Raw genomic sequence first — 24,119 nt, forward strand, 5'->3', positions numbered from 1 at the left:
GAAATCCGGTCTGCCACTGCTGGTGACTCTAGGAAAATGTCATTACCTCACTGAGCCTCAGTCTTCTCATCTGCAAAATAGGGCTTAAAACATGCCTTCTCCTAGGGTAACGTGGAAACAACGTGGATAAAGCACTCAGCTCCAGGCCTCTCGTATTCTAAGTGCTACTACACGGTACTTGGAGAACTGTGACAATGGAGGCTGTGATTTTACAAGCGAGGTTTTAGTTGTTGAAGGTAGAGGAGGTACCCCTTTTGATTTATCTGACTTGCTAAGCCCAAGAGTTGAGTCTGCCGCTCAGCTGGTAGCTGTCTGAAGGATAGTTTTGTGCTGCCTCGAAACTGTGAGCCAAGTAGAGCTTCCATCTTGAGACGGAAGAATGAACAACCAATCCGAATATTCAGTGTGGACTTGGGGGTCCCTTTTAAGCCATTTTACACGTAGTCCTTGTACTGCACAGATGGCAGGGGAAGGACATGTCACGAGAACACAGTTTTTCTCTTGTCTCAGAGATCAAAGATGAAGTAGAAGAGACAGCTCAATAAACATATGATGCAGCGACACCACTTCTGGGTAGACGTCCAGAGGAACTGGAACTGATACTGATTGAAGCAGTATCTGCACTTCTGTGTTCACGCAGCATTATTATAGCCAGATACGGAATCCACTGAAGTGTCTCTTCAGGGATAAATGAATAAAGCAAATGTGGTCCATGCACACATTGGAATCCTACACAGCCTTTAAAAAGAATGAAATCTTGTCATTTATGAGAACGTGGATGGAACTGAAGGACGTTATGCCAAGTGAAATAAGCCAGGCGCAGAAAGACAAATCCTGTCTGATCTCACTCATATGTGGAATCTAAAAAAGTTGATCTCATAGAACTAGAGAGTAAAAAGGTGATTACCAGAGGCTCGCAGGGAGGACGGGGGATGGGGAAACGGGGGATATTGATCAAAGTTTCAGTTAAACTGGAGGAATAATTTTTAGTGATCTTTTGCACTGCGTGGCGATCACAGTTGATACAGTATTGGTAAAAGAATAACTTTTAACATCCTCACCATAAAAAAGTGAAAGCTTGGTAGACATGTTAATCAGCTTGATTTCATCTTTCTACGGTGTATATTTAGATCAAACCATCACATTGTCCCCCATAAATATACACAATTATCAATTACAAATAAACAAATAGATTCACAGTTTTCCTTTATGACCTTAACACCGCAGTTTTCCTTTATGACCTTAGGAGGGTTTCAGAGGTGAGAAGTGCCGTCACCCCCTGGATCTCAGGGACATCACCTGCTTGAGAGCTGGATCAGAGAACAGCCCACCCCCAAAGGAGGACATCGAGCTGACAGGTGAGTGGAAATAATGCAGCTCAAATGATGTGAGGGAAAAATGATGTCCCTCCAGCATTCAGACGGTGGAACGGGTCTTGTGTCATTGACCACAGTGACAGAAAATCAAACCGAACCCCATTAAGGGGAAGAAGCCATCTATTTCAGTTAGCCCAGCCGGCACCCGAAAGTTCCTCTCAGTGTGGAAGATGGAAGGGCACTCGAGGAGACGGAGGTCTTCGTTCTAACGACTGTGTTTGCACCGCCCGGAGAGGAGGGATCTCTCCTTTAAATATGAGGGATTGATTTTGAAAATAGTCTCCTCTGCTGTGTTAGTTCCTTTTCTGCCTTGCAGTGACAAGAGGACATGATTAGGTGAGGACCTTTTCAGTTAACCGAGATGAACCAAAACGAGGGAACCATTTTTTAACAGCAAAAAGCTGGCAGAGCCATTTATGTTCTAATGCCTAAATGCGATGCATTAAGCAACGGTGCCGTGATAGGAGAAACTGAGACAATCAGAGAAATTGGGGCATCAGAGAAGTAGAAGGGGAAAAAAAATGCTTTTGAGATTATCTTAAAGCACTTCCAAGGACTTTTTACCATCTCGTTGTCACTTGGCAAGGAAAGGTAGAAATGGTCCCTTGAACTCTTTCTGCAGTTGACACTCCAGGTGCCTTGGTCTTCCCGGGCATCACCTGTCGGCAGAAGCACAGGTTGACTCTTCGGTTTTTATCAAATAAAGCAGAAGTCGAAAGTAGCTACGTGGGTGATGCAGCTTCCCCGCCCCCTGCACAAACGCTTTGGCTTCAACTGTACCCTGTTAAGTCTGCAGAGAACTTGCAAAAATGTTGATATTCATTTCCGTGAATAATTCCCCCGTGGGTCCACCATGATAAATGAGGTTTTCCTAAGCCATAGCCCCCAATCATTAGTATCATGATTACTGTAATTCTGCTTCACAAGATAAAATGCAAAGGTTTACACTTACATATCTCCTAAGCGTAACAGGCAAAAGTACTTTTCCCTAGACAGCTCTTGGTTTCAACTTATCTCTTAACTTCTTGGTTCTGTTCTGTTAATTCACAAGCCAACCTCAGACAAATCAGGGTCTTCTTTGATTTTCCCCAACTAGACTGTCTTGCAGGACTTCTAACTGCTGGAAAAACCGCGTTCTAGACCATATTTTACCTGCCTGCTCGTGCCTTATGTTTGAATTTGACTTTCTAGCTGAATGTAAATATGCAATAAATCTGCAACAACTGCTGCTGTGTAGCAAAGCAAAGATATATGTTTATCTACTTAAAGAAGATCAGAAAGCATTCCTTTCAGCATCAGAGGCTTCACCTGGGACCACAGGGAAGGAATGAGAAGTAAGATTTCTTTGTAAGCAAAGTGTAACGGGTTTTCAAGCTCTTGGGTAGGTGTTGGGGAGGAGGGAGGAAGTCGTGGGTATAGAGAATGACCTTACAAGGTCCTCTCGCAATTCGAGAATGACAAGGTACAAGCCAGCTTCTGAGTCCCAATGCACTTGGAAACAGAGTAGAATTACACAGCGGGATGGAAGGAAGAGAAGAGGTGTGCGTGGACCCCTGTTAGGCAAGAATTTGTCTCTGTTTGAAGCCGAGTTGAAGCTTAAACAGAGATAGGAAATTTGAAAGGTGGCGACTCCGTCCTCTTACCCCGCCCCAGATGGGCCTGCGGGGCTCGCCTCCCTCAGCCTGGTGGTCGTGGGGGTTGCAAAGCACACGAGGTAGGGAGGCCACAGCTTAAACCATCCCCGTGGCGTCTCGGTGATTAACTCAGCAGCGTGAGCCATTCCAAATGCTGCTCTCCTGCTGGAGAAGGAGAATAAATACACTGGGTGTGAGTGATGGTCAGCGAGGGAAGGATGCAAGGTTTGCTCAGGCTCGGGGCTCTGTGCGCCAAACAGCTTTCCAAAGCCACTTTTTCCCCCCTCCAGATGTTCTTGAGGAAGATGCAAATGAGCATATTTTAATGTTGCAAAACTGTCAAATCCTGTCCCGGGAACCTAACAGAATGCCATCAAGTCGAGCCAGTCTACTCTCTGATGGGGATTGTCGGTATTGCCATTCAGCAAAGAATCGGAGACTTCATAATGAAACATACTCTGTTTGCTTATTTCAGGACAATGGACATTTCTCAAATATTCTCACATGTATCATCTTATTTCATTTTCTTATAAATACCAGTGCATAAGTATCGTCCCCTTACATGACTGCTGAGACACTACACCCCTGCCATATTTAGGGGTGGCTCCACACTGCAAATGAGTAGCCCAAGGAACAGAGAAGGTAAGTAGACTTGCCCACCTCTCCCCTGCCTGAATAGGTTCAGGTATAAAAGCCAGTATTTTCCCTTTAGTTTTTCCACAAAGTAGCATTAGTTTTGATTCTTTATTTTCTTTCTAGGTCACATCATTTTTTTTTATTTCAGCATATTACGGGGGCATAAAAGTTTAGGTTACGTATTCTGTCCTTGGCCCCCTTCCCCCCCAGAGTCAGAGCTTCAAGCGTGTCCATCCCCCAGATGGTGCACATCGCACTCATTATGTGTGTATACACCCATCTCCTCTCCCCTCACCCATCTGCCCAACACCCAATTCATGTTATTCCTATATGTGCTCTTAGGTGTTGATCAGTGAAACCAATTTGATGGTGAGTACATGTGGTGCTTATGGCACTTCACTTAGAATGGGTTCCAGCTCGATCCAGGAAAATACAATAGGTGCTAGATCACCATTGTTTCTTACAGCTGAGTAGTGCTCCATGGTATACATATACCACATTTTATTAATCCACTCATGTATTGATGGGCACTTGAGTTGTTTCCACATCTTTGCAATTGTGAATTGTGCTTCTATAAACATTCGAGTGTAGGTGTCTTTTTTTCATTTGGGTGAATACCCACTAGTGAGATTTCTGGATCAAATGGTAGTTCTACTTTTAATTCTTTGAGGTATCTCCATGCTACTTTGTACAGAGGTTGTACTAGTTTGCAGTCCCAGCAGCAGTATATGAGCATTCCTATCTCTTGGCATCCACACCAGCATCTGCTGTTTTGGGGCCCTGATTACTTTTATTGTAGAATGGAATCAGAAACCAAGATCTGGGTATTAGGTGTGCCCACTGCTACTGGAATGGCATTTATTTTAGGCTATCTCATTTGACAAAGCAAAAAAAAAATGTATATTTAAACTAACCCATGTATATCTACATATCTATAAATGTTTATATGTAATTATGTGTGTTAAAGGTATACACATTTTACCTCTCAAAACTTCATCTAAAAAAGGATAATAATTTGAACTATATTTCAGCTTAGGTACCATAGAATATTATGGTTTAGCCTTTTATTTTTCTATCAAAAGAGAAAGCAATTCTCTAACATTCTGTTCACATGAACTTAGTAGTGCTGAATGTATATAGACCTCTGTTCATTATTTCTTATCCATCATGACATAATGTCCTGTATTTCCTTCTGTCATTTTACTTGCCTAATTTAAACTTAGAATTCAAGACCAGACTTATGGGAGGAAGAAGATGGTGGAGTGGAGGTGACCTCTGGATTCCTGCTCCCAGAGCGGGAGGCGTAGATCTCGGTCTGTTACATATGAGTGGATCCATCCCCTGCAAGAACAGTGCTATGAATTGGCAGAGAATCAGCATGGGCCACAAAAAGCAGGAAAAAGAAAAGGTGAATGGGAGATAAGATCGCGAAATCTGGAGAGTGTGAGACGAACAAGAGAGAGTGGAGCGTGGGACGGCTGTGCCCGCCTGGCCAGCAAGTGAGGTGGGATCAGTCCCACAGGAGAGCGTCTTGCTTCCCCACCGACCCCCCCACACCCACTCAGACAGGGACCTGCCTGAAGTTGGTGCAAAATCATGGCAGGAAATGTGGGGCTCTGTGGAGAGGAGACATTAGCAGGAAGCATCTTGAAGTCCCCAAGCTCTGTGCCAAGACTGCACTGGCTGGTGGAGGGACTGGTCGGGGTTACCACTGCAGGCAGTCAGGAGACAGGTGACTTGCCTCTACCACTCACAGGGTCCAGATCAACAGAGGTGAACACTAAAGAGGGGACTCTAACCTGGAGACCGCCATGGGCTAATAGGCCTGCTAGGGATGGATCAGAAAGTGCAAGAGCTCCTGCTGGACAGGCGTGAGACTGTGGGAGGGTGACATAAAAGAGACAATGGGGCATCCTGATGACAGCCCCCCCAATCTGGCACCTTCCAACTCCTAAACAGTCGCCCCCAGTGCTAGTGCTCTGCAGGCGGTCAGTCGCCATCTTCGGGGTCCACAACCCAGCTGCTGTGGTGTGATAGGGTGCCCGGCGGCTCCCTTCCCCCAGCCCAGGGACTCTCGTGACAAGCTCTGCCCTTACATGACCTACGGTCAACTAGCCAGACCCGTTGTGATGTGTGAACTCTGAGTGCTTCCCTAGTCGTGGGAGGATAAGGCCTGTGGGACTTCAGGGCGCTGAAACAGAATAATGCCCAGCCTAGAATCTTGTACCCTCAAAAACTAAGTTTTGTATACGAAGAAGAAATTAAGACTGTCACTATGTAATGGTGACAGTTTAACAAAATAGGCATAGACAGGGCCTACCTAAAAATGATACAAGCCATATATGACAAACCCACAGCCAACATCATACTGAATGGGGAAAAACTGAAAGCATTCCCACTTAGAACTGGAACCAGACAAGGCTGCCCACTGTCCCCATTGCTATTCAACATAGTGCTGGAAGTCCTTGCGAGAGCAGTTAGGCCAGAGAGCAGAATTAAGGGCGTCCAAATGAGGGCAGAAGAGATCAAACTCCCACTCTTTGCTGATGATATGATATTATATCTAGAAAACCCAAAGGATTCAACCAAGAGACTCCTGGAATTGATAAATGAATTCAGTAAAGTCTCAGGATACAGAATCAAAACACACAAATCAGAGGCATTCATATATGCCAATAACAGTCAAACTGAGAACCAAATCAAAGATTCAATACCTTTGACAATAGCAACCAAGAAAATAAAGTACCTAGCAATATATTTGACCAAGGAGGTAAAAGACCTCTACAGGGAGAACTATGAATCACTGAGGAAGGAAATAACAGAGGATGTAAACAGGTGGAAAACCAAACCATGCTCATGGGTCAGCAGAATCAACATTGTTAAAATGTCTGTACTACCCAAAGTGATCTACAGATGCAATGCAATCCCGATTAAATTACCAACATCATTTTTCACAGATATAGAAAAAATAATTTTAAGCTTCGTATGGAACCAGAGAAGACCCTGTTTAGCAAAAGCAATTTTGGGCAATAAGAGCAAAATGAAAGGTTATTAATTTACCAGACTTCAAACTATATTACAAGGCTATAGTTATTAAATCAGTTTGGTATTGGCACAAGAATAGAGTCATTGACGAGTGGAACAGAACTGAGAACCCAAATATAAAACCATCCTCATATAGCCATCTAATCCTTGATAAAGCAGACAAAAACATACCGTGGGGAAAAGAATCCTTATTCAATAAATGGTGCTGGGAAAACTGGATAGCCACATGTAGGACACTGAAACAGGATCCACACCTTTCACCTCTGACAAAAATCAAATGACGGTGGATAACAGATTTAAAGCTAACGTGTGAACCTATTAGAATTCTAGAAGAAAATGTGGGAAAAACTCTTATAGACATTGGCCTAGTCAAAGAATTTATGAAGAAGACCCCAAAGGCAATCACAGCAACAACAAAAATAAATAAATGGGACCTGATCAAATTAAAAAGCTTCTGCACAGCCAAAGAAACTGTCACAAGAGCAAACAGACAACCTACAGAATGGGAAAAAATTTTCGCATGCTACACATCCGATAAAGGACTGATAAACTAGAATCTATTTAGAACTCAGGAAAATCAACAAGAAAAAAATCAAACAACTCTATCAAAAACTGGGAAGTGGGCAAAGGACATGAACAGAAACTTTGCAAAAGAAGACAGAACAATGGCCAACAAACATATGGAAAAATGCTCAACATCTCTAATCATCAAGGAAATTTAAATGAAAACCACAATGAGATATCGCTTACCTCCAGTGAGAATGGCCTTTATCACAAAGTCCCAAAACAATAAATGCTGGCATGGATGCCGAGAGACAGGAACACTCATACACTGCTGGTGGGACTGCAAACTAGTGCAACCTCTGTGGAAAGCAATATGGAGATACCTTAAATAGATACACATAGACCTACCATTTGATCCAGCAATCCCATTATTGGGCATCTACCCAAAAGAACAGAAGAAATTCTTTGAAAAAGACACCTAACTCGAATGTTTATAGCAGCAGCACAATTCACAGTAGCAAAGATGTGGAAACAACCCAAGTGCCCATCAATCCATGAGTGGATTAATAAAATGTGGTGTATGTATACTATGGAGTACCACTCAGCTATAAGAAACAATGGGAATATAGCATCTCTTGTGCTTTCCTGGATAGAGCTGGAACCCAATCGACTAAGTGAAGTATCCCAAAAATGGAAAAATAAGCACCACATGTACTCACCATCAAATTGGTTTCACTGATCATCACCTAAGAGCACATTTAGGAATAACATTAGTTGGGTGTCGGGCAGATGTGGGGGGGGGGATGGGTGTATACATACATAATTAGTGTGATGGGCACCGTCTGGGGGATAGACATGCTTGAAGCTCTGATGCGAGGGAGGTGGGGAGGCAAGGAGAATATAGAAAACCTAAACTGTTATACCCCCATAATATGCTGAAATTAAAAAAAGACCAGAATTACATTTATTAAAGTACTAAATTATGACTGATGTTGTAAAATATGATTACATGTAGGAGCAGCTTCAAGAAAATTCTATATATGCAAATTTACTCTATTATTCCCATTAAAAAATAATTCACTGAATTTTTAATTTAAATAATGCACTCTTAGTGCACTTCAAATTAGATTAAATTAACAAAAAATACATTGGACATATTGGTTCCCAGATAATGTATAGCTACACTATGCTAATAAAAATCATCAACCTGACAGAATAATAGAATACCAAAAAATTTAAATCGAGTTTTCCATATTAACTCACCAAAGCTTTAAATGGGAGAATGGTTTTCATTTGGAAGCAAAGGTTTGAGGGGGAAACAAGTCCCCCTACTTGTGCAATAACTCTGTCTTAGTTCTTGTAGAAGTTTTAAGATACATATGCAAATTATCTTACACTCTTACCACCAAATATGGACCAATTTAGTGACTGGCTTGTAACCAAAAGAATGTAGCAAACGTAATGCTGTATAAATTCACAGGCTAGCTCCAACCGAACCATGTAGCTTCTACCTGGTTCTCTTGGGACACTCGGGAGAAAGCAGGCCACCATGTAAGAAGTTTCAATGCTAGCTTGGAACTTCCATCTGGAGAGACCTCAACCATCAATTCTTACCCCTCATTAGTTGAGGGGTGTTCACTGTGTTAACATCCTGGCACCTGACCACCTTGCACACGAGCTGAGCACCCTCCTGCAAAGCGTCAGAAGAACTTGTAATAAGAAGCTGTGGGCTTGGGAACGTTGAGTGCAAAGGGGATAGAGTTGGAGCCTCAAACACTCAGAGCAGGAGTTCTTACCTTGGAGTTCACCAAGCCATGTTGGGGTTTCAGTGATCCACCAACTTCTGGAAGTTATATTTGAAATTTTCCATATATGAGCACATGTATATTTTTCTGGTATGGGAGCTCCAGATTTCATTAGCTTGATCAAGTTCTCTGTGAGGTAAAAGAAAAGAAAATGAAAAGAAAGTTAAGAATAAGGAACCAAGATAATAGAGCTGTGTACCCTAGCCTTTCTTTCTTATATCAGATAATCAGAATCAATAATAACAGTTGTAGTTATTAAGCAATAGATAGGTATATAGTAAACAATGTCTTAAATAATTATATTAAATTATAATAACTGAACCAATAATTACTAGCAAAGAGATTGTCATACTATTTTCCTTGCCAGAAGAATTTTGGCAGATGAAGAACCTTAAGGAATAGCCAAGAAAAAGTAATCATATTTCAACCTCTGACAAGATATGTGGTTTCATGAACAATAGTTAGACATCTGGTAGACAAGGGGATAAATTATATTTTTATGTATAGACCAAGAGTGACACATGTGAACACTTCTTTCTCCAAAATGTTGAATACTCTTTATTAATATAAGATAGTAACACTACAATGACAACCATAATAAGAAAAGGAAATCAATAAAATGCAGTGATACATCTAGTTGAAAGCTTTTTTTTTTTTTTTTAAATCAGTAAGGGACCATTTGTTTTGTCACTTTAACGTTATAGAGATGGTATGATCGTCTTTTTCCTGATTTGTCTGATATTGCTAATTCATTGAACCATTTAAACTATTTATGAAAAAAAAATAAACTATGTATGTGGACATAATTTTTAGCCTGTATACAAAGAAAAAAATAGAAAAGAAAATAAATTGTAACGAATTTTTTCAGCTACGTCACAAGGAGTTATGACTAGTTAAGAAATGGTATTGAGAATTTACCTGCATAGAATCTCGAGTAGGAAGAATGAAAAGTGCATCTAAATCCCCCTTTTGTGATGGAGGCAGAAGATCAACGGTGGATGACTGTGCTGGTGGAGTTGGCCAGCAGAGCTGGGGGAGGGTATCTTTTACCTAATGCTGTAGACAGTTGCAATCCTAGAATGGCACAACATCAAGAGCCAAAGGGGAAGGCATGAAGAAAACCAAATCAAAAACAACTTTTAAAAAATTGGAAGCCAAAACTTTTGAGCCAGGAAACAAGAACAAGACAGATCAGCCTCAGGTCGAGAAGAAGCAAAAATTAGATCTGGGAAATTGCACTGGACACGTGTTCCTTGGCTGACGGTGTATCTGCGGTTGGCTCTGTTATATTAAATGAATGAAAGGGCAAGACACCAATCACTGGGCAAGATCTAAGGGATTAAATACCTGAAACAGCTGGGAGCAATCATTTTCAACCTACCAATGAAATAGAAAGAAAATTAACTCCTAAACTCAAGTTGACTCAGAATGATTGTCTGGAAGTAATGGAAATGGAAAGCATCAAAGCAGAAGACTGAGTTCCCAGATCTGGTGAAGAAGACAGACCGACTGATGTTGATGGAGGAACCACTCAGTACCTAACCCTGCAGGTTTCCATGTCAGTCGCCCATTCTGCTTTTCCTGTGGAAAATGGAAACAGGAATGGTTGATGCTGACTTAATCCAACTATGCAGGTGAAAGTGTGAAGTCCTTCCAGGTACTTTTCTTGGTGGAATTGTACTTTATAACAAGAAAGTACATGAGTGGTATAGAAAAAACTCTGAATCACCTGAATTTAGTGATAACATCTCTAGGGTTACCAATCCGCAAATTAAAAATTCACTGAAACATGTAAATGAATTTAAATGTTTTCCAAGATCCTATTTCTGAATGTATAATCAAAGATTAAAATGAAAGAGGCTAAGACTAGGAGTGAATGAAAACACTTTATTTTCAAGATCAGATCCCCCTGTTCCTATCAGGAGTAGATAAAAACTAAAGCTATCGGCTTGGACATCGTCCGTCAAGTCTTGAAACAGTCTTAAATCTTGGATACACACTCAGCACATAAAAAATTCAAGAAACTTCATCAATGACAGATTACTTTCCCATTCTTAAATAATCAAGATATTGGATGATTACCAACTATTTGATAATCCATTCAACAAATACCTAGAGACCATTTGATACGTTCTCCGCACTGTACTACAGGTATTAAGCCCAGTTTCTACTCTAAAGGAACTTGTAGCTAGAAAGGAAAGGTAGAAACTCAACCAAGAAACAGAGAACAATTCAGTAGTAAACTAAATGTTGACCCATGATGATGGTTCTATTAGAAAAGAAACGGACAAGATAATGGCTGCAAATACCCATGTGACAAAGGATGATAATGGAAAAGTAGAAGAGAAAGCGGAGGAGGGAGAGAACAGGGAGACAATTTACTATGTCTCTACCATGTCCCAGGAACTGGGCTATGTTCCTTCTATACATTAGCTATTTTAAAAAATTTGTATTAATAATAACCTCTGATATTTATTGAATGCCTTTACTGAGTGGCAGACAAATAATTACAAATATTGACTCCTTTAATCTTTACAATAAATCTTATAAATATGTATTAGGTTTTTTTCCCATTTTGCAGATATGGACCCGAGGCAAAGAGATGATAAGTAACGTGCCCAAGATCACACAGACGATCACAGTGCTAGAATTAGAACCAGAACAATCTGTCTAGAGAGCCTATCCTCTTGTTCCTTTACCAGTGTGGAAATGGACTCCAGATTGAGGCTGCCTCATCAGAGTCTCTTGCTTGGGTTTCCACTGGAACACCACTATATCCTAAGCTGTCCAGTCTATAGCCCAAAGGTGGATTCATCTCCTTTATTTTTTAATTTTTGACAGCTTCTCTTAGCACATCTAAGAAACTCTAGCATTTTCTAAAGAAACTTTACTAAAATGACATAAGCAAAGGTAAAGCACAAGGAAAGAAAAACTCAAAGGCACAGAAAGATATAAATAAGCAAATAAAGTGCAAAGTTTATCAAAAGATCATGTGTTCAACCTGAGAGCTTCCTAAGCCTAGCTGCACCTAAAATGAAGTCTTTTCTATTAATATAGTCTTCTAACTCTTTTTTGCCTGGATAACTCCTACTCATTCTTTAGGATTCAGGTTGAGTCACGCCCCTGGCCAACACACACACACCCTTCACCAGTGCAGGGTCTGGTTCAGAGTCCCCTACTTGGGTTCTTCCCAACGCACCCTATCTCTGTATTCGAGCCATGTCACACTTCAACGTTGACTATGTCTCCCCCACTTGACCATAATCCCCGAGGGCATGGGCTGTCATTTTTGGTTCTCTACCCCTGTACAGAAACAAATGCTTAGTGTCTGGCACTGAGCATTTGTTGAATTAATAAGTAAATTAATATTTAGCAAGAGTCCACTCACTGCATTTCACAGTGGAGGGAACAACAATCACAATGTATATAATACTCAAAATTTTGTATGCACCTTGTCGGGGGGAGCCCCTCACCACCACGACCACTAACACAGAGTCTACGGGTTTTGTAGGTGCAGACACGCTAAGACACGACCAACTGCGCCACCTGCCCCTGTCACCCAACCTGCTCTTGGGACAAGGCTGAATATAGGACTCAGGGAAGCCTCCCTGGGGGAGGACGGAGGGCCGAGTTGCACCTCTACACCCACTGCTGCCCCACTTGATGCAGATAATTCTTACCACGCCCAGGGTCAGAGCTTTACTTGTTTCTGTTTTGGTCAATGACCTCACTAAGGACTGCAAATAGGACAGAGCTCTACTTGAGCAAGAAAAGTCAAGGAAGCAGAGATGGAAGAAGGAAAGAAAAATCTTACAGTTACTAAGTACCCTTTATGGGCTGAGAACATTACATATGATATTTCACTTAATCCTCACAAGCACCCTACTAGTGGTTATGCACTATCATTTTACTTGAGGCCCTAGAGCTCTGCCTCAAATAGCTCTGTGCACGTGGTTTGACTCCTTTCCTAACAAGTATCTAAGCTCTTATAAGATCGAAGCAGCTAATTAGTAAGAGGAGGAAGGATACTTCCAGAAGTCATGATGATAGCAATGGAGGAGGCAGCCCACCAATATTGAGCACAAAGAAATTATAAAGTGCAAACAAAGAAACTCAAAAACACCCTTATGTCCACTTAGCATCAAGGCAAACATCCCTGAATTTGCTAATAGTTCCTGAGATCATAAAAAAAGTTTAAGAATTAATGTTAATAGGCCGGGCACGGTGGCTCACGCCTATAATCCTAGCCCTCTGGGAGGCCAAGGCAGGTGGATTGCTCGAGGTCAGGAGTTCGAGACCAGCCCGAGCGAGACCCCATCTCTACTAAAAATAGAAATAAAAATTATCTAGACAACTAAAAATATATATAGAAAAAATTAGCCGGGCATGGTGGCGCATGCTTGTAGTCCCAGCTACTCGGGAGGCTGAGGCAGGAGGATTGCTTGAGCCCAGGAGTTTGAGGTTGCTGTGAGCTACGCTGATGCCACGGCACTCACTCTAGCCCGGGCAACAAAGTGAGACTCTGTCTCAAAAAAAAAAGATTAATGTTAATAATGATTCCAAGTCACAAAGATTAAATTATATTCAATATGCTCCATTTTACAAAGTACTTACTATGTTTTATAACTTGTAATATTAAAACTTGTAACATGCACAATTAGGCAAACCCTAAATAGCTGAGAATTCCAGCGTACTAAAACAACTCACTCCTCAAAAAGTGTCACAATTTCAAGATTTTCTTGCATCAGGTGGTTGCTCAGATATGAGAGTTAGAGCATCATGAAAGCTAATGTTCAAAATGTCTATTTCTATCAAGTATGTCTATGAAACTACAGCAAAACTTTATTAAATAATAACCCAGTAAAATGCAGTGTTAAATTATTTGCACAGGGACTGGGCCGAAGTTTCCATTTGCATTATATACATAATTACAGAAATTATTAGTAAATCAAAATCCCCAGGGGAATGCTTAAACAAATTGAGGGAAGGGTTGATTGGCGTTCATTTCCTTTTCATCTCATCCTTGGAGAACATACTGAAGTCTCTCTGTATCTAGAGGCAGAGAAGAAGGGGTTACAAGAAAAAAAATGGAAAGAATAAGATTTTAAACAAAGCATACAGGCTGCATGGATTGTTCAATATTAAATGGCTTTTCAAGTTGCAAGACAAGAATGGAGACTTTGTCACTTTGTTCTGGATGACATGCTGACAGATAGCAGGCCTTTGATAGCTCAGTGGAGGACGAAGGTTTTATACGCCTCTAATAAGGACATTAACAAATTTGACAGTAGACAGCAGCTTGTACAAACTGCTGTGCTGATACCATTCTCTGTCCAAAGACAACAAGTAATGATAATGATGAAAATTAAGCAGTAAGAGTGAAATCAATCAGGCTAGAAAGAATACTGAAAAACAGAATACAGATGGGGAGTTTCTATGGATCTGAGATCTTTGGGATGACGAATATTTCAGATATGTGGTTAATACCAACATGTAGAGTGTATGGGCCAACGGCCTTTTCTTTCTACTTCATTCTCTATCTTTTACCCAGCCCAGATGAATCTGAACATTTACAAGCCTGAATCTGGTAAAGACTTATTTTTGGAAGACAGCAGAGAATGCTTCAGAAATATGTCACTATAAAGGCCAGGCATGAACTAAGAAATTAAGTTTAGTAAATGGTCTCTGACTAAACATTCTCTATACACACACACACACACACACACACGCACACACACACACACACACACACACACACACACACATATATTATTATGTTTATCATATGCCAGGCACTTTGCTAAATGAAGAAGTAAACAGTGTAGACAATATCACTATTTGCCTAAAGTTCACATTCCATGATAGAAAATTAGTCAAATATGCACGTCAATGAACCACTATGCACACAAATTTCCTTATGAGGGAAATAAACAAGGCGATGAGCTGGAGTGACTGAGGCAGGTGGGGGGGGGGGAGGTGATGAGGGGAGGCCTCTCAGAGAAGGTGACAGGTGCCACATTGCTTCATTGTCCCCTTCCCCTCCCCTCCCTTCCCCATGGCTGCCGAGAGAGACAATTTAGCCTCCACCCAGAGGCATCCACAGGGAACGGGATCTTTCCTTTGGGGACCCTGCAGCAGATTGACGGGTGCTCAGGCTCTGAGCTCCACCACACAATGACAATTCCTGCCACTGGATTTCAGAAAACCAAGGAAAACACGCTGACCAAATGTGACTTTCTAACATTTTCATCGGGTTACCCGCAATGTACAGGCTACAAAGGAACCATGAGGGATGGTAGAAGGCGCCATGGGGGGGGGGGGTGGGGGGCGGGGACGGCTGAGTGTTCACCTGTCACAGCGGTTTGAAACCAGTGAGTTCTTTGCCAACTTGGTTCATCCTTTGGACAGGCTTGAATTAACCTTCCCTGTAAAAGAGAAAGATGAAAAGTGAGCTTTTTCTGGGGACACAGAGAAAAATATAAATGCAAGGGCCTGGCAGTAGTGAAGAGAAAGAAAAAGAGGTTGATAAACAGGGACAAAAAAAAAATGTTGGCAACCAAAAAAGGTGCCGTATATTAGCCACTATGATGTAAAATGGCCCAGCAGAGATCGGCTTAACATCTGCCTTGCTCATTTCTTGCATGTCTACATATTCATGCCCAGCTTTCGGAATCCTCTAGAGGCACTTGAGTATATAGGAAAATGAGTTCCAATGAGCTGCAGCCTCCTGCTTTGCTGAAGGAATAAAAAAAAAAAAAAAAATCTTGTTTCCCTGATTCAGCTTTAGTCTCAAGCATTTTTGCGCCTTTACTAACCAATGCAGATTTTTAGGTACACGTGAAAGAAAAAAGGGAAGACAGATAAAGAAACTGCACAAGTTTGATGAATGTACACAGACTGTCAGTTCTGCACGATAAAGAAATGGACAAGGGCTCTGGACTCAGAAGGACTTGGGTTCAAATCCTAACTCCACCTCATATGCGCTAAGAGAGTGTGCCACTTCCCTGCACTGAACTTCCGTGACTTCATCTGTAAGATAAGCAGATGTACGGTGCTGTGAGCATGAACTATTATCTGTGAAATATTGGACGTGGAATAAGTCCTCAGCAAACAATATGTGTATACTATTGAGAACAATTCAAGCTCCCATCAAGCTCCTTTTCTTCATACCAAGTTGTCTAAGGGATTTGCCTGAATTATCAGGAGAGCTATTACTAGTTCTGTCCTTGACCTTAGCCTTGGTCAACACAGCCACGCCTTGTCACTGAACAGTCCACTGGTCTAATAAACCACTTCCCCATCTTCATGCTCTGTTTACACTGTTCCTTCTGCCTGGTGTATCCTATGCTCTGCCTGGACTCAAGTCCCACATCCACTTCTACCAAAATCTTCCGTATCATCCACGCTCTAGTTCAAAAGCCAGTGTTGTAGCCAAGCTTTGCTGTACACTCCCAGTCGGACATGGGCCCCTTTTCCCCTTCCTCCATTTTTCCATTTATTCATGCATCCTTTAAACAATTATTGAGGACCCGCTAGATGCCAGGGAATTTGATATATGCTGAGGAAATAAAGATGAATAAAACACAGTCCCTATTTTCACAGTCTAGTGAGGAAGACTGAGAACCAGACAGGGGATTGCATTCAATCATGACACGTGAAATAAAGGTATGCCCATGGTACTGGGAGCCCACGAGAGAGGCTCATCTCCAACAGCAGTTGCCTACACCTCTGATTCACAGGTACTTTGATTTTCTTTGCATTATAGTTTATTAATAACATAATCATCTTCCTTGTTACATCGTGAACCTCTTTAGGATAGTTAGTGTCCTGTTTGTATTTGTGTTCCCCTAAGTCTTACACAAAATGTTGCAAACAACAGGTGTCCAATAAATGTGTTCTGAATGTATTATTAATATGTGGATGAACTGAAGTGACCATCAATGGGCACTTGCAAATGTCTGTCTGGAAAGATCTGTACTCTATAAAAGGCAAGTATATCTAGTACAGTAGTAATAAGAGCTAAAGCTAGACAGACTGAGTTCAAATCCTCATACTATTAATAGTCTTCAATAACTGTTTACATTAGGCAAAGTATTGCATCTCCCTGTGTCTTAATTTTTTCTTCCATTAAAAGAAAATGATAATGATATCATCTACCACATATGGTAGCCCTCCCTTATCCATGAATGACATGTTCCAAGACCCCTTTCAGGTGCCTAAAACCGTAGTAGTACCGAACCCCATATATACAGTCATGTGTCACTTAACCATGGGGATACATTCTGAGAAACACACAGGCAATTTCGTCATTGTGCAAACATCACAGAGTGTATGTACACGAACTTACTACGCACCTAGGCCATGTGGGAGAGCCTATTGCCCCTAGGCTACGAACCTGTACAGTATGTTATTGTGCCGAATACTGAAGACAACCGTAACACCATGCTATGTATTTGCATATTTAAACCTACCTACAGAAAAGGTGATGCATTGTTCTATGATGTCACTAGGCAATAGGCATTTTTCAGCTCCATTATAATCTTATGGAACCACTGTCTTATATGCATTCCATTATTGATCAAAATGTCATTAGGAGGTACATGACTATACTATGATTTTTTTTTTTAATTTTATAACCGAGATGGCTACCAAGTAACTAACACGGGTAAGGTCTGCAGCATGGATATGCTGGACACAGGGATGGTTCACACCCTGGGTGAGAAGCAGCAGGACGATGCAAGATGTCATCACACTACTCAGAATTTGGTGCAAAATTTAAAACTGATCAATTGTTTATTTCTGGAATTTTTCAGTTAACATTTCTGGACCACGGTTGACCCCGGGTGACTGAAACTATGGGTAAGAGAGGACTACTCTAGGTTGCTTTAATAATTAAGTTAATTAATCTACCCATTAAAAAGACGTTTGAGAAGTGCCTTCATGGTAGCTATTTAGGAAGAGGAGCTATTATCTCCTCTTACTCAACAGACTTAAAACCTTCACTGCTGTAGAACATTAAATATGCAGGCAGAATTCTAATTCCACAGATAAAACACTTATAGATTCCATCTTTCACACTTGTCGCCAAGTCTAACTGCAACGCCCCCCCTCACGCATCCACTAACTTGCTGGTTTATAACTCTTCACCGTCCACACCTTCATCTTTTCTGACCGCCCTAGACCTATGATGGCGTCTTGGGAAAGTCCGGTTTGAAATCCTTACCTCTGTGCACTCACTGATGTCGATGTGAAAATCTTCAATACAAATAATCAATAAGCTATGGCTATTTACTATGTTCGTGTTAGGTGTCATGAACTTTACATATGTTATTTTCAATCTTTACAACAACATTCAAGGTAGATATCATACCCATTCTATGGGTAATAGAGCTGAGGCTCAGAGAGATCAGGTCACTCGCCCAGAGGTCCCACCATGGCCGAGTGGTGTGACCCCCCCTCCCCGCCCCAGCACCACTTTCTCCCAGTCCTTTCGCTCTCGACATCACGCCTCTAACCAGCCGTAGGATGTTCTTGGCTTCATCATCCTTAATCTACTTATATCGCACCACTGAGGAAAATGAAAGGGCCACTGATCATGGAAGATACTCTGCCTTATAATTTCACCAATTTAGTGGGCTTCAAGGTGAAGACGGGCTTTCAAGCAGCCGTCTGATTCCACCCCCATCTTTCACATGGTCCTACAGCAAGGTTGAGTGACGTGAGGCTGCCCATCCGATCTGCTGAGATAGGTCAGCATACAGACTCCAGGGCCTCTGCTTGCCAGTTTCAATATTTCATGGCCATTAAACCTATTTTGTCCTTTTTCATATATTCAAACTCTCTCTGCATGCTAAATTCATTAGCTTTCATTCTGACCACTACAGACTTAGAGAACAGCTGGCCAATGCCATCTTTATAAACACCCTTCATATGGTCTAAGGCGGCATCGTCCAAGAGAAATGCACTGTGAGCCACGCACGTGATTTTAAATTAACTAGCAGTCACATTTTTTGAAAAGTCAAATTAAATAGGTTAAATTAATTTTAATAGTTTCTTCTGGATACAGTAACAGATCACCACAAACTTGGTGGCTTGAAATAATATATTTCCCTGAATATATTTCCTTGGCTTGAAATAATATTTTCCTATATTTCTGGACTTCTGGCTTCCAGAACTCCAAATTCAGCAGCACTGGGCTGAAATGAACATGTCAGCAGGGCTACACTTTCTCCAGAGGCTCAAGGGAAAATAGTTCCTTGTCCCTTCTAGCTTCTGGTGGCTGCTGGCATTCCTTGGCTTGTGGCCACATCACTCCTGTCTCTGCCTCCATTTCCACATCACTTCCTCCTTTGTGGGTAGGTCTAACTGCCGGTCCCTTCCTCTTACAAGGGTCCATGTAATTCCATTTGGGATCCACTGAGATAATCCAGGATAATCTCCCCCATCTGAAGATCCTTAACTTCGATCATATCTCCAAAAATCTTTTTCTAACTAAGGTAACGGTTTGAGTTTCCGAGGGTTATGACCAGATATTTTCTTGAAGGGGCCATTATTCAACCTACTACAAATAATTTTATTTGACCCAGTATATCCAGAATGCTTCAATATGTGATCAATATTCTAGGCTAAATCTTCTAAACCCAGTGTGCTTTTTTATACTTACAACACGTCTCAATCAGAATTGGCCACATTTCAAGTGTCAATGGCCACACATGGCTACCATATTGAATAGCGTAGAAAGGAATGCTTTAGTTTTCTAATCGATAATTTTCTTTCCTTGCTCAGGAGCAAAGTAGCTTCTGCTAGTTTCCTCAGTAAAAGTGTCCTCATTCAATTTTTTCCCTTTATCAACATCGGTATAATTTCTGTCTCCTGCCCCAGAAGATTGCTGTGAGGATTAACGTATGAAAGCTATTTGGAAAACGTAAACTATTGTACGGTTCCTTCAAGAGCCAGCCAAATTTATTGCCAAAATGTTCAGCTTGGTGTTCCATAGTTGTACATCTGCTCATACACATGTCGTAACTGGGACCTTTAGCAAAATTGACCCTATAGTTTATCCTACACACAGCAGCCAAAGGGATCCTTCTAAAAAGTAAATCGATCCATGTCATTCACCAGCTCAGCACCCTTCAATGGCTTCCCACCAAATCAGAATAAAAGCCCAAGTCCTTCAAGATGCTGTGCGATCTGGCCCCTAACGGCACCATGGTAGGAGGAGGCTACACCTGAGGTTACAAGGACCAGCTCTCCTCGTGCTTGTGGGATCATCAGTGCTCTTAGTCTGAGATGAGAAATCACTGGAGGATCTCAAGCAGAGGACTGGTGACCTGACTTATGTTTTCACCGATTATTTTGAATGCTATGTTGAAATCTGACTTAAAGGGGGCAAGGGCAGAAGCAGGGAGCTTAGTTATGAAGCTGTCACAATGAACCAGGTAAGAAATGATGGTGGCTTAGACAAGGCTAGCAGCAGCAAATTCACAGGAAGTATCCAGCTTCTGAATATATTTTGAAGGCAGACACGCCAGAATTTGATGATACACGAAACGTGTGGCATGAGAGAAAGAGATTTGGGGCCCGAGCCACTGGAAAATAGGGTGGTCATTAACTGAGATGGGGGAGACTACAGGATTGGGAACAGTTATCCGCAGCTCGTTTTTCGATGTTGGCTTCAAATGACCATTTGACATCTGCCTCAGTCTGTTTGGGCTGCTATGACAAAGTATCATTTACTGAGTGGCCTATAAAAAGCGGAAGTTTATTTCTCACAGTTCTGGAGGCCAGAACTCTGAGGTCAGGGTGCCAGGATGTTTGGGTTCCAGCAAGGGCCCGCTTCTGGGTTGCAGACTGCCATCTTGTCCTATCCTCACAGGGCAGAAAAAGGGCAAGAGAGCTCCCTGGGGTCCCTTTAAAAGGGCACTAATTCCATTGAGGAGGGTCTCACCCTTATGACCTAATTACCTCCCTAAGGCCCTTCCTCCAAATACTATCACACTGGGGATTAGGATTTCAACGTGTGAATTTGGGAAAGACACAAACATTCAGTTCCATCGCAGCATACAAGTGGAGGTGTCAGCAAGGCGGTTGGATGCACCAGTTTCGTATTTGGAGGAAGGGCTAGGCTGGTGACATGGGGAAGTCATCCGGGTATGCATGTTCTCAGCCATGAGCTGGGACGAGCTTCCCAAGGCAATGGCGGCTGCTAGCAACTCAAAGGACCCTGTGGAGGGTGGAGAAGAAAAGGAGGAGGTTCGCAGGTGTAACCTACTGACAAAACGACATTCTGGGTGACAGCCTCGTCAGAGGGAAGGGACTCCCGTGGGCAGGGGAAGGACAGGGAGCAATGTGAGTGCACAGTTGTCTCAGGGTCTTAACCGCTGCTCACGAGCACCAAGGCCATAGTTAACCTCTCAGAGAACGCGTGGCCACGTTAACTCCCTGAGCCCGGCTGTCTGTTATAAATGACTCACGTCTCCTCCAGGACCAAAGCCCTTAAGTGAGTTACAATGCTGAGGTCACCTCCGAGCTAATTTATTGTCCTGAACATAATTTTATACGCACGCTTCTTCCTACCACATCACTTTTGCTTTCACACGCCGCTTCAGCAATGCATGAAAGCTCCTGGATCCTCATCATTATTCATATCACGGTGACCATGATAATCCCAATTCTCTGCCCACGACGAAAGGGCACGCTGTCGTAAGCTCAGAGAAAGAGGGAAACCCTCTGCAGGAAGTCCCGGGGTGGAGGAGAGGCCAAGCCTCATCCCTGTGGCCACCAGCTCCTCACCCCCACGTTACTGTCAGCGTGGTTCTCTACGGGAGCGACCCGGGCCTTGCATGTGGAAGTCACACTACCCAATGTACGGGGTGTGACAGGTGATGGAATGCATGGGACGTCACAGATGGAGAAGGGTCTCTAACGTGCCAAGTGCAGTGTTCCCGCCCTGCCACCGCTGCTTCCCTCAGCTCCACCAGCATCATCATCCCTGCCATCATCGCCAGCGTGGCTTTACAGCGGCACACGCAGAAGCCCAGGCCACCACCTCCCACCCGTCCCATCTGTCCTACCCACCCCACGGCCTTGTCTACAGCAGCAGCCAAAGCCACGCCTCAGGCAACCAAAACCCAGGAGACGGTCCTGGCTTCTACGTTTGGCCCGTCTCTTACCCTCCAGCCCTGTCTCCTGCCAGTCTGCAAAGTAGTGACTCCTCATCAGCCCATAGCTCACACGTGCTAGCTCAATTTCCTTTTCGCTTGCGTTGGCTAAAAACCACAGGGGACCTGCGCCCAAGAACATTTGCACTGTGAGATGCATTTCGGGCACCCTAGGTTTGGAGGCCATGGGACTCACATAAACAGCAGAAGGAGAAGAGGAAGGGGAGTTCCCGTGGGCACTTTAAGAGAATTGATGGAATTTTTATACACATAAAACCATGCATTCAATTCATTCATTTTAGCAATATGTGGCGTTCACCAACTATGTTCCGAGAATGTGGCTGACGTCTGAGTGAAGTGGTGGTGATCAGTGGAATGAGAGTAGAGTGATGGGGACAATAGGTAATTTCCCTGCATCCATGGAGCTTAAAAGCATAGCGAGGGAGGCAAATAGTAGCTTAATAAATGGCCCCAGAGTGTATACATATAGTCACGTGGGACACGGAGGGAAAGAAAGAAGAGCTATAAAGGAAAATATCGTGAGTCCTATGGAAACAGTGGGGAAGAGGGAATCACAAAGGCTTCTCGGAAGAAGTGGCATTTAAGCTAAGGTATAAAAAGTGAGTGGACGTTAGCTAGGGGAGGAGAAGGTTGGGCTATGAGGAGGATCTTCTTGACAAAGGACACAGCATGCACAAAGGTCCTGGGGCAGGAGAGAGAAAGTGGAAAAGCTCGTTGCCCAGACTGAAGCCATAGAAGGCAAAATAGTGGTCGGCCGAGGCTGGGGCCAGGGCAGAGGATCAGCCGCAAAGGGGCATGAGCAAAACTTCAGAGAGACGGAAATGTTTGACATCCCGGTTAAAGTGGTGATTACATGACTATTTACATTTCTCAAAATTCATCAAACTACATACTTAAAATCACCAAATTTTTTCATATGTAAATTATTCCTCAATAAAGCTTGGGAGGAAAATGATGAGATTTTTTTAAGTCAATCCATTTTTACATCTCAATTTAATGTTCAAGGTAGCCTGACTTTACCTAATAAAGGAGAAAAATGCACAAAAACTACTAAATTATAATAAATGCATTTGTTTATGAATTTCTTTGTTAATTTGCTCATGGCCCGTTTGTTTAAAAAAATAATTTAAGGCAAAAAGGACAGACTTGGGATTCTAAGGGACATGTGATGGTTATGTTGATACAGCTGGGAGCAAGGCACTGGAACTTCTGAGCCTCAGTTTCCTCAGCTGTTAAAAACGGGGAGAAAAGCATCTCTCATATCAGGTTGTTGAATGGATCATCTTATAGGAAGATGATAATTTTAACAGACGGATAGTGAGTTCTCCTTCACTGTCATTCTCTTTAGACTCTAAAAGGCAAGCACATTGCCAATTTATTCTGATAAAATCAGCCTCCCAGACAGGTGATGTGTGACTCTCTGTGATGTTCAGGGTACGGGGGTCCCTCTGTGGCAGGACCCTAAGGGGGACAGGAGCTGAAGCAGCGAGAGGGAGTCATGGCCACCTCACCCTGTCGCCTGCCCACCCCCACATGGCGGAAGCTTTCTTATTCAGGACGCTGGCACACCTGTGTTCATCCACAACCTTCCTGAGATCACATCGTGTGCAGAGACGAGGCCCAGCGAGAGACTCAAACCTCTCCAGAGAACAGTGAAACCAACAACGCCAGGAGAGTGCTCCATTCAGAGGCCAAAAAAATAATCGCACACCTAAAGAACCTTTCGAGACTTACCCAAATTCTATTTCCTCTCTCCTTTCATCCTTTCTGTTCTCTCCTTTTCATTTTCTTACTATGACTTTCTAGAGTCCTAAAAATGAAACTTGTAGCTTTCTCAAGTTATCGACGGATGAAATGCATTGTTAGAGGCTGAAACAATCCACTCCCCCTCCTTTTAGTTTTCCACTGCCCGGGAAAAATCCAGCTTTCAATGGATAA

The sequence above is a fragment of the Lemur catta genome, chromosome 24 (assembly GCF_020740605.2).
Source record: "Lemur catta isolate mLemCat1 chromosome 24, mLemCat1.pri, whole genome shotgun sequence".
Lineage (NCBI taxonomy): Eukaryota > Metazoa > Chordata > Mammalia > Primates > Lemuridae > Lemur > Lemur catta.